Below are 11,678 nucleotides of genomic sequence, written 5' to 3' on the forward strand. Positions count from 1 at the left end.
ATCCGGTTGTAGATAACTTGACACCAGATCCGAACTAAAACGCATCAACCGTGTGTGTAGCCGTGATGGTCTCTTTTCGGCGGAGTCCGGGAAGTGAACACGGTTTTGGGTTATGTTTGACGTAAGTAGGAGTTCAGGATCACCTCTTGATCATTGCTAGCTTCACGACCGTTCCTTTTGCTTCTCTTCTCGCTCTCTTTTCCGTATGTTAGCCACCATATATGCTTAGTCGCTGCTGCTAGTCTTGATACCCATTAAGCTTTCCCATTAAGATTTGCTAGTCTTGATACCCATGGTAATGGGATTGCTGAGTCCTCGTGGCTCACAAATTACTACAACAACAGTTGCAGGTGCAGGTTTATGCGATGATCTTGACGCGAGAGCGATGTTTGCTTGTTTTGGAGTTCTTCTTCTGCTTCTTCTTCGATCAGGGGATAGGTTCCAGGTTGGCAGCCTGGGCTAGCAGGGTGGATGTCGTTTGAGCTTCTGTTTGTGTTTCATCCGTAGTCGGATGTTGATCTTATGTATGATGTATTGATGTATTCTTGTGGCATTGTATGCCTTTTGTATGTATCCCCATCTATTATGTAATGTTGATGTAATGATATCCACCTTGCAAAAGCGTTTCAATATGCGGATCTATCCTTGGTGGGACCTTCGAGTTCCTCTTGGAGAGGGTCGCATATTGGGCGTGACAGACACGCGGCGCGCATGAAGTGGCCTCCAACACGCCCGGCTAGGGCCCAGGGGTCTGAGTCGGGCCAGCCGATGGGGAGGAGGGCCCCGGAGACGGCCCCACCAGGTTGTCTTTAGTGGCTGGCGGGGTGGGGGATGCATGGCCATCCAATGGCTGGTCGGCCAGCTCCAGGGGCGTGGGGGAGACCAGCTGGGGATCCGCAGGGGGTCTTCCACGACCGGATTAGAGGGCTCGGGGTCAGCTGGGGAACATTTACAAGTTGATTTCACATTGTAGAGGATGGTGGCCATGGCAAAGCTCAAGGCCGAAGCCGGCGAGGGCACTGCGAGCGGTGAAGTCAACGGCGAGTCCGAGCTAGGACCACGCTGGAGATGGGGAACACGTTATGAGTGGTAGCGAGTTGTGACGTCAGCAACGAGGTCGAGGCAGGACATCGCTAGAGATGGGGACGACACTATGAGCTGTAGCGAGCAATGGAGGTTTGGGTAGGGATGGTGGTGCGGTGGCTTGCCCAAAAAAACAGATCAACCAAGGGAAGCATAGAGGGATGGTCGGGGTGGTGACAGTGAGGGAAGGGCAAAGCGGCGAGGAGGTGTGGGAGCGTTGTCGGCCGCAGGTGGCGGCGACGGGTGAATCAGCCGGTGGTGATGGGCGGTTCAAAGGAGGAAGAAGGTTGGGGAGAAGAAGACCCAGAGCCGCCCGTTGAAGATCCAACGGGCCAAAAGAAGTGATTTTCACCAAAAAAATATATTTATCAGTCCAGTTACACATAGTTTTTTTTTAATGAAAGGGGTTTCCCCCTGCCCCAACTTTTTATTAAAAAGCAAAGACACATAGTAATATTCTATGAACACTTTCCCACTTCTTCCCTCGTGTCCCGTTTCTTCTCTCAATCTCTCATCTCCGTACACCATGGCGACGGGTGAGCTCGGGTACAGCGCGGCGAGGCGCATGGATTCATCAGCAGTTCAAGCATTGGCCAAATGGGCACTCTTTCTTCTCCATGTCATTCTTTCCTCTCCCCCGTTGCCGCATCCACTCGCCGCCCCTGGCTCCCCATTCAAAGCAGTTCAGATCTAGGGGAGCCTAGCCGCCGCTGCCCACGCTCCCCTCCGATGCCTCCGACGGTCCCTTCCTTCCCGTCGCTGTCGAGAGCAGGCCGCCACGACCCACGACAAGCCTGTTGTGCGCGCCTCCTGCTGCCCGGGCCGTCCGTGCCGTGCTCCCTCCATCCCCGTCGGCGTGCCTCCCTCATTTGGCATGGCATGAGAGAGAAAATGTGGCAGTCAGCGACTGCAAGGTGGGTACTTTGATTCCAGCTGTAGTATTTCAATCCAACAGCAACACCGAACGGCAGTGGCATCATCATTCTGCGGTTCTGCTTCTGCCATGGATGGGTTTCGTGTTTGCCATTGCAGGATGAATCCCTCTGCGAGCCTTATTATTGTTAAACAATTTCGGTCTTGCATATTGTATCACGTTAGGAGTAGTTAGAGTTGTAGAGATTATTATCTTTCTGTTTAAATCTCTCTCTCTCTCTTATCTCTACTCCCGTGTATCTCTCTTGCCTTGGGCAATACTCCCTGTACCAGATCGATACTTGGCAATATATACGTGAGGCCGACTCTCTCTGAGAGTTACGACGCCTAAACCATCTTTGACATGGTAATCAGAGCAGGCCTTTTCCAAACACATCTAGCTACCTTCCTTTGATCATCCCAGCCGCAACCTTCATCAACCTCAACCCTCTCAGCCGCCGCACCAATCTCCCCAGCAAACAATGTCGTCTTCCACCTCCATCACGAACTCTGGCCTCACCAACAACACCTCCGAACCTCTCACCCGAACGAACTATGTCTTGTGGCGAGCACAAGCTCGTTCACAGATCATGGGCGCCGGGTTGTTTGGGTATCTTGATAAAACCATTGAGCAACCTCCCAAAACCCTCATGTCCAAGGACAAAGAAGGCAAGGATCAGATCTTGCCGAACCCCGCCTATACTCCCTGGCTTATCCAAGATCAGCAAATAGTCGCATACCTTCTTAGGAATCTCTCCAAGGAAGTGCTCGTTCAGGTAGCGTCGCTGGAAACTTCGCACGCGATCTGGACTGCCCTTGGGAACATGTTCGCTGCAGTTTCCCTCTCCCGCGCCAACAACATCAGGGCCGCCCTCACCAACGCCCAAAAGGGCTCTCAATCGGCGTCCACCTACTTCGGCCACATGCGAGCGCTCTCTGATGAACTCAAGGCAGCGGGCAAACCCATCGATGAGGGCGAGCTGATTTCTTTCATTGTTGCGGGCCTTGACATGGAATACCAGGCCATTGTCTCCGCCCTTGATGTCTCCCCCGTTCCTGTCACTGTTGATCAACTCTTCTCTCTTGTGTCCAATTATGACCAGAGGATGGAGATGTTTCATGGCACAGGGTCCGGCGCGTTCAAGTCCTCGGCGAACTCTGCCTCTCGTGGTCGCCAGGGAAGGGGCGGCGGTGGAGGCTACCGCAACTAGCAGAAGGGCGGCGGCGGATCGCGCAACGGCGGCGGCCACTACGGTGGAGGCGGCTACAGCGCCAACCCTAGCGGCGGCTATGGTACTGGCGGCGGCGGCCATGGCCCTGGCGGCGGCTATGGTCCTGGTGGTGGCGGCCACGGATCTGGTGGTGGCGGCTACTACCAAAACAACCAAGGTGGAGGCTACAATGGTGGCGGTGGCTACCAGAACCAAGGCAACTCCAATCGGGGCAACTCCAACAACAACAGAAACCGCCTCCCCTTTCAAGGCTATGATGGCTATGAGGGGAGATGCCAAATTTGTAAGAAAACAAATCACTTAGCCAAAGATTGTGATTGGCGTTATGCCGATAACACTTCCCAAAAGAAAAAGTTTGCAGCTGCAGCTGATACTTCATACGGTGTTGACACAAACTGGTACATGGACACGGGTGCGACAAACCACATCACCGGAGAGTTGGAGAAACTGACGATGCATGAAAAGTACCATGGTCATGATCAAGTCTACACCGCCTCTAATGGTCCAGGTATGGAGATAAGTCATGTTGGTCAATCAATTATCAAAACCCCACACAAAAATCTAGTTCTAAATGAAATCTTGCATGCTCCAAATGCTTCCAAAAATCTTCTTTCCGTGCATCGCATTGCTCTTGACAACAATGTGTTTCTAGAATTTCACCCTTTTTTTCTTTTTGATCAAGGATCAGGTCACGAAGAGAGTTCTCCATAGGGGTCTTTGCATTGAAGGGCTCTATTCATTGCTTCCCAAGTATTGCCAGTTTAATAAACAAGTGTATGGTGCCATCAAGCTTTCTGCTGAAAGATGGCACAGTCGATTAGGCCATCCGTCTTTTGCTATTGTTCATCAAATTCTTAGTAGAAATAAACTCCCAGTTGTTGGTGAGAGAAATTCCGAAACTATTTGTGATTCATGTCAAAGAGAAAAAAGTCATCAATTACCTTATCCTGTTTCTTCTAGTGTGTCTACCAAGCCTTTGCAGCTTATTTTTTCTGATGTTTGGGGTCCTGCACCCACGTCTGTTGGTAGACATTCTTACTATGTTAGCTTTGTTGATGACTATAGCAAATACACCTGGATCTATCTCCTTAAAAAACGTTCTGATGTGTTTCAAGTTTTTCATAACTTTCAAGCACTTGTTGAGCGTAAATTTGATAGCAAAATTCTTGCCCTGCAATCAGATTGGGGTGGAGAATATGAGAAGTTGAATTCTTTTTTCCAACAAATCGGCATATCTCATCATGTATCTTGTCCTCATGCTCATCAACAGAATGGTTCCACAGAACGCAAACATAGGCATATTGTTAAAGTAGGGTTAGCCCTCCTAGCTTCTGCCTCTATGCCACTAAAATTTTGGGATGAAGCGTTTCTTACCGCTGTCCATCTCATTAATATGTGGCCTAGCCGTGTCATCCAAAATGAAACCCCCACCGAACGTCTCTTGCATATCACACCTGACTACACTACACTTTGCGTTTTTGGCTGTGCATGTTGGCCTAATCTTCGCCCCTATAATCCTCGCAAACTCATGTTTCATTCCAAACAATGTGTTTTCCTCGGTTACAGTGCACAGCACAAAGGCGTCAAGTGTCTTGATGTGTCTACGGGCGTGTTTATATATCTCGTGATGTTGTGTTCAACGAAACTCGGTTTCCCTTTGAAAAACTCCATCCCAATGCCGGTGCCCTCCTTAGACAAGAAATCCTTCTACTTCCAACACATCTTATCAATGATGCCACCAGTGGTGCTGATAATTGTATTGACTCAACTGTTATGACTAATCCTCCTAATCTGTCACTTGAGCATGTTTCTGCAGAACAAAATGGACCACAAAACGGTGCAACACCGAGTCCAAACCATGCAGAATATACTGTACCGAGGCGCCCTACAGTTGTCATGCAGGATTTGGTGCAATCCTCCTCGGGATCGGTGCGTCCGACGGTTGCCGGGCCGACCGCATTATCTCCGGGAGCCCCGCCCTGCCAGCTGGTGCGCGACAACGCGCTGTCTCCGCCCGAGCCGGCTGCCTCTCGCCAACCCGCGTTGGTCTCGAGGCCCGCGTCCCTTGCGCCTGGCCCCCGGACAAGCTGGCCCAATCAACGCCTGGGAAGCAGCTGCCCGGTCGCTACGCGTCGGTTCCGCATGTCTATGCCAGGCGGGCCCCGTGCCCCTCATCATCACTTGACGCGGGCTTTGCTCCCGATCCGGCTAATACGCCCGGATCCTCTATGGCGGTCCCTTCTTCTTCAGCTGCACGTTCGCCCGCAGAGGATCCATCAGGCATCGGGGGCAGTTCTGCTGCTGCCACCGAGGGATCATCAGCGGACTCCACGGCTGAACCACCTGGTCCGGTGCAGCAACAGCAGATGGCTGGATCTTCTGTGAACGTGGATTTCTCTCCAGCCACACAGCCACGCACTCGACTCCGAAGTGGTACAATTCAGCCAGTAAATTACAAGGTGAAATTTGGTTTGGCTGCTTCTCTAGGAGAGCCCCACACTGTTCATGATGCACTTGCTGACCCCACATGGAAGAAGGCCATGGAGGAAGAATTTCATGCTCTTCGCAAAAACAAAACTTGGCACCTAGTTCCTTCTCAACAAGGTAAAAATGTTATTGATTGTAAATGGGTGTTCAAGATTAAGAAGAGGTTTGATGGCACTGTTGATCGTTACAAAGCTAGACTTGTTGCAAAAGGTTTTAAACAGAGGTATGGCATAGACTATGAGGATACCTTTAGTCCTGTTGTTAAGGCTGCAACTATCCGTCTTGTTCTGTCTATTGCTGTATCCAGAGGATGGAGTCTCAGGCAGCTAGATGTGCAGAATGCGTTTCTTCATGGTGTTCTGGAAGAGGAAGTTTATATGAAGCAACCTCCTGGGTTTGAAGACAAGAACAAACCGTTTCATATGTGCAGGCTTGATAAGTCTCTCTATGGACTGAAACAAGCTCCCAGGGCATGGTATTCTCGTTTGAGTTCGAAATTACAGCAACTTGGTTTCCTTCCCTCAAAATCAGATACATCATTGTTTATTTATAACAAGTCCAACACCTGCATATTTGTGCTCATATATGTTGATGATATTATTGTTACAAGCTCCTCACATGAAGCTGTGACAACTCTGTTGAAGGATTTGAACTCAGAATTTGCTCTTAAGGATCTAGGTGACTTGCATTGCTTCCTTGGTATTGAAGTTAAAAGAAACAAAGAAGGTGGTCTACATTTGTCTCAGGAAAAATATGCAGTTGATTTGCTGACTAGAGTAGGTTTGCAGGGCTGTAAACCATCACCAACACCACTATCTAGTTCAGAAAAGTTATCCCTTATAGAAGGTGAACTCTTGAATCAAGAGGATGGTACCAAGTACAGGAGCATGGTAGGTGCACTTCAGTATTTGACTCTCACCAGGCCTGATATTTCATTTGCAGTCAATAAAGTCTGTCAGTTTCTTCATGCACCAACCACAGCTCATTGGACTGCTGCCAAACGCATACCGAGATACATAAGAAACACCTTGAGTACTGGACTGACTTTTAGTAAGTCATCATCTACCCTAGTCAGTGCTTTTTCTGATTCTGACTGGGTAGGCTGCTTAGATGATAGAAGGTCTACAGGTGGTTTTGCAGTTTTCTTTGGTCCTAACTTAATTTCATGGTGTGCAAAGAAACAGGCTACAGTCTCAAGGTCAAGTACTGAAGCAGAGTATAAGGCACTTGCTAATGCCACAGCAGAAATTATCTGGGTAAAATCACTCCTTAAAGAGCTTGGGATACATCACACACAAACACCTTGTTTATGGTGTGATAATATTGGTGCCACATATTTGTCTGCTAATCATGTCTTTCATGCTAGAACCAAACATATTGAGATTGATTATCACTTTGTGAGAGAAAGGGTTGCTAGCAAGGAATTGGACATTCGTTTTGTTCACTCCAAGGATCAGGTTGCAGATGGCTTCACAAAGGCTTTGCCTACAAGACCGTTTGAAGAGTTCAAGCGTAATCTTAACTTGCGCAGTTCAGATTAAGGGAGGATGTTAAACAATTTCGGTCTTGCATATTGTATCACGTTAGGAGTAGTTAGAGTTGTAGAGATTATTATCTTTCTGTTTAAATCTCTCTCTCTCTCTCTTATCTCTACTCCCGTATATCTCTCTTGCCTTGGGCAATACTCCTTGTACCAGATCGATACTTGGCAATATATACGTGAGGCCGACTCTCTCTGAGAGTTACGACGCCTAAACCATCTTTGACAATTATGTCTGATGAAACTGCGCCATGGAATTGGATTTCGTTACCTTGGGCTTGGCCTGGGATTGAGGAAGCATCGATCGATATCAAGAATGGACTGTACAAAAAGATGGAGGTAGCAGTATGTTCCTTTCTTTTCCTTTATGGAAATGAAGTATGTGTGATGCCTGGCAGATTCGGCTCTAAAGAAGAAAGAGAAGATCGATAGCCAAGTGGATCGATGGCGTTGTCTGCAAGGGCAAGCAAGGAACCATGGATTGATGCTTTGGCAAAAGGAAAGCAACGGCAAGATGCCAAAAGCAGCTCGTAGCATTACCACCACCACCACCCCTCCCCTCAAACATATGTATGTGTCTGCTCTGTTTCTTGCAGTGCATTCTGTTCCAGAGCTCTACAATATGGCAAGATGAAAAATTCTCTTTTCTAAACCAAGATGATCGAGTGATCACATATCTTCACCTCGCCCGGGACTGGGTTTCTTGGAGATAACTCTTATTTCCTCCGCAAGTGTTCTTCGCTCCTCCTCCACTCGACGTTCTTAGTGGTAATGCAATTGCATCTTGTAACTACATGCTACTATATCGGAGTATATGTAAGCTTGTGGCGGTCGATGCCAGAAGCTTCTTCCCTTACTGCCACAGAATTTCGATGATCTACCTTGAACTACATACATTATGTTCCCATGCTTTGCCACAAGCTATCCCCAAGTGATATATTTTCCTTTTCAGCAAGATGGTTGGGTGATATATACATCTCTGGTCTCTGGGGCTAGTTTTACTGACATAACTTTTCCTTTCTCCGCAAGACTTAATTAGTTGCCTCCTCTACTTGATCTGCCTCCCAGCTCTAGAGGCACTGCAATCGCATCTTGTACTGTATATACCATAATCTCGTCTTGTCATATGCTCTCACAGCATCTGATCAGAGGCAACTTGCTTTTCTAGGGGACGGAGAAATCTGCATCGGATGGATTAGATATGTTTATCCTGGTTTTCTTCTGCTGAAATTTGTTTTCTGTCGACAAGTTCAACATGTTGAGGAGAGCCCCACGCACCCACTTCCCAGTCGGTATCTCTTCCCCTAACTAACCTCACGAAATGCACCGGTGGTTGATTTATATTTTTGTGTTCCGATGTTGCTTTTGTCAATCATCCTAATGTTTAGATTACCACTAATACAATTTTGTTATGCGGCAACCCACGGTACACATTTTTTTTTTTGAAAAAGAAGGATGGTCACGGCCTCTACATTAGAGTGATGCATACAGCCATTTTACTAAATAAAGTGTGAAAACAAAGTCTGAGGTCCAATCCTGGCTCACAAAAGGAGCCCGGCAAAAAAAGATAATAAAAGATGCCACGGCGGGCAAAAATAAAAACAGGCTACGATGACTAGACAACTAGCATACTATTAGCTCGTCATCCAAATCGGTTGAAGATAAACCGTGCTACCGTTTTCCAACGGTTGCACCCAGTAACCAAAAGCTTCTTGAAGTCCGCGTGAGTGAGTACCAACCACGTACGGATCCAAGCAATGTCTCGGTAGATAACCTGCAAAAAGTTGATACAATTTTTCCCGTTAAAGATCATGTCATTTCTGTTATTCCATATAACCCAAAGTAGTGCACATATTCCTATCTGAATAGGCCTCGCCATATTTGATTTCACTCCATTTAGCCACGTCCAAAAATAACGTGCTAGTACTAATTGAACAAGTCATGAAACATAGACATAAGATCTCCCTTAATGATATATACCAATATTTCTTGTAAAACTCTGTCGGAATCCCATTCGGTCCAGGGGTCTTATTCTGTTTCATTTGTGATATTGCTTCAAACGCCTTGTTCTCAGTGAACGGAGTAGACAAAACCTCGTTCTAGTCAGTGTTGAGCTGAGCTATGTCCCCAATTGCGCGCTCATCAAGCAACACAAAATTATCTTTGGGGGCACCAAAAATGTTCTTATAAAAAATGTGGAGCAAACAAGGAAATACATGAGAGCTGCCATTCTACACGCTTATATAAAGTTTAGCTCGATTTAATCTTTAAAAATAGATGCTTGCCTTGCCTTCTCTAATATTTTAATAAGAGTGCATTATTTATTGCTTTAGTTCATTCACGTTCAAAATAGCTAGTAATTGAAATTGTATAGTACCAATATATGCATTGTGTCGATCATACATAATAGCAATTAACTACTACACAGGTTGTGAAGGACTTTGATGACGCCGTCAAACATTTGGTTGATCTTTTGCGTACAAGCAACGACCGTTCTACAGAAGGCAAACTCGAAGTATTCGTCTGTTATGGCTGGTTTGAGGGCGTGGGAGCATCTGCTGTCCTTAGAGCTACAGCCAAACTCCTAAACTCTACAACATGTGATGATTTCAACACGAGAAAGCATTTTGACAGAGTCGTCTACGTGGACTGCTCAAATTGTATAAACAGAAGGGCCATGCAGAGGGCAATCGCAAAGGAGTTGAACCTTCACCATGCAATGCCCATATTTGATAAGCAAGATGAAGATGATGATTTCAGAGGGGTACACAACAGCAATAGAAAAGAGGTGCCGGGGTTCGGAAGTTTGATTACTAAGTCACTAAGAGATGAAAGATTTTTGATGATTTTTGATTACAATACAGCAAGATGCCAAAAGAAGCTCGTAGCATTACCATTACACCACCCATCTTCTGCTCTGTCTCTCTCTCTTGCAGTTGCAGTGCATTCCGTTGCAGAGCTCTTAACACAAAATGACAGAGTGAAATTTTGTTTTGTTTCAAGCAAGATGATGGAGTGATCAGAGATACCTTTGCCTTGGACTGGGTTTCCTGGAGATAACCCTTATTTTCCTCTGCAAGTGTTCTTCGTCATGGCGGTAGGTACCAGTGTTTGTTCCATTAAAGATGTGCATCACCTCAGGTGTGAAGGCTAAACACAAATGACCAGGGACTCCAATTATAACACGTGTCAATTAAAGAGTTTAAATTGGCCTGTATTTGAACCATGTACAGGAATGATCTCATGTATTTGAACCAAATACAAATGACCTGTATTTGAACCATGTACAGGAATGATCTCATGTATTTGAACCAAATACAAATGACCTGTATTTGAACCATGTACAGGAATGATCTCATGGTGAGACCTCGCTTCATCCCGACCGCTCCAGCGAGCGGTTGGGCGAAGCCCTAGGCGCCGCCAGCCCTAGCCCTCCTCCTGCCTCTTCTTCCTCTCGCCGCCACCTGAGGGCGCGGCCTGGCAAATCCTGGTCCATGTCGACGGCGGGGGGCCTCTCTTCCCTCCTGGCTTGGCGGCGCGCGGCACGGGACGCGTTGGCCGGCGGGGGTGCGGCGGCAGCGAGGCGCGCAGGTGGCGTCGGCGGGCATGCTGGCTGCGGTGGCAACGCGGGCCTAGTGGGGCGTGTCTGCGAGGGACGGCGGGGCTGGGCCTCTCGATCCAGATCTGGATCAGGTCCCCTCCGGCCGGCTGCACGTGGACGGCGCAGGCCGTGGCGGCGGACGGCAGGCTGGATGGAGGCGCGTGCGGGGGTCCCGGTGGTGGCGGATGGCCTCGGCCAGATCTGGCCGCTGCCGTACCTTGTGGCGAGGGCCGTGAGCGGCACCGGTTGGCCGCCTCTGCTGCGCTCTGGTGTGGTGAAGGCTTCTACATGGTGGTAGCTCCGACGTGCTGGCTCGTGGTGGCTCGGTCCGGCGTGTTCGGGTGGCTCGCTGGAAGCGGGAGGTGCGTGTCCGGCGGCTCCGACGCTTGGAACTCGGCAGGCGGCGCGGATTGGGCAGTGGTCCAGTGTGGCTGCTGCTCCGTCCATGGATGGCTCCTCGGCAGCTTGGCAGGTCGACTGTGGCGGCAGCATGTTTCTGCGTCGGCTCGTCGGTAGGCGGCATGTTTCGACCTTCGACCCCTCTCCTCATCATCCGGGAGCTACTTTCGTCAAAGGGCTGGCCTTCTCCCAGCTGCAGTCCATCACTCGTCTCGCGCCCGGTGGCAGGACCGAGCTCGTCTCGCGCATGGTGCAGCAGGACCGAGCTCGTCTCGCACACGGTGCTGCAGGACCGAGCTTGTCTTGCGCCTGGTGCTGCAGGGCGAGTCGATGGAAGCCAGTGCTAGCTGGCCTTTTGGGTCTCGGCGTTGGGGGTCGCCCAGGGGTGCGTAAGGTCGGACCTTTCTACTCGTCTCTTTGGTTG

The 11,678-nt window shown here is 48.7% G+C and overlaps 1 long non-coding RNA gene across 1 annotated transcript; it reads left to right on the top strand.

The window, feature by feature from the left end:
* The first annotated feature begins 7,851 nt into the window (after window positions 1-7,851).
* Window positions 7,852-10,417, top strand: LOC119335398. Its single transcript, XR_005161841.1, has 3 exons — window positions 7,852-8,022; window positions 8,423-8,542; window positions 9,683-10,417. It is a non-coding gene; the product is annotated as an uncharacterized LOC119335398 (long non-coding RNA).
* The last annotated feature ends 1,261 nt before the right edge of the window (window positions 10,418-11,678 follow it).

Source organism: Triticum dicoccoides, chromosome 7B, assembly GCF_002162155.2.
Source record: "Triticum dicoccoides isolate Atlit2015 ecotype Zavitan chromosome 7B, WEW_v2.0, whole genome shotgun sequence".
NCBI classification, from domain to species: Eukaryota; Viridiplantae; Streptophyta; class Magnoliopsida; order Poales; family Poaceae; genus Triticum; species Triticum dicoccoides.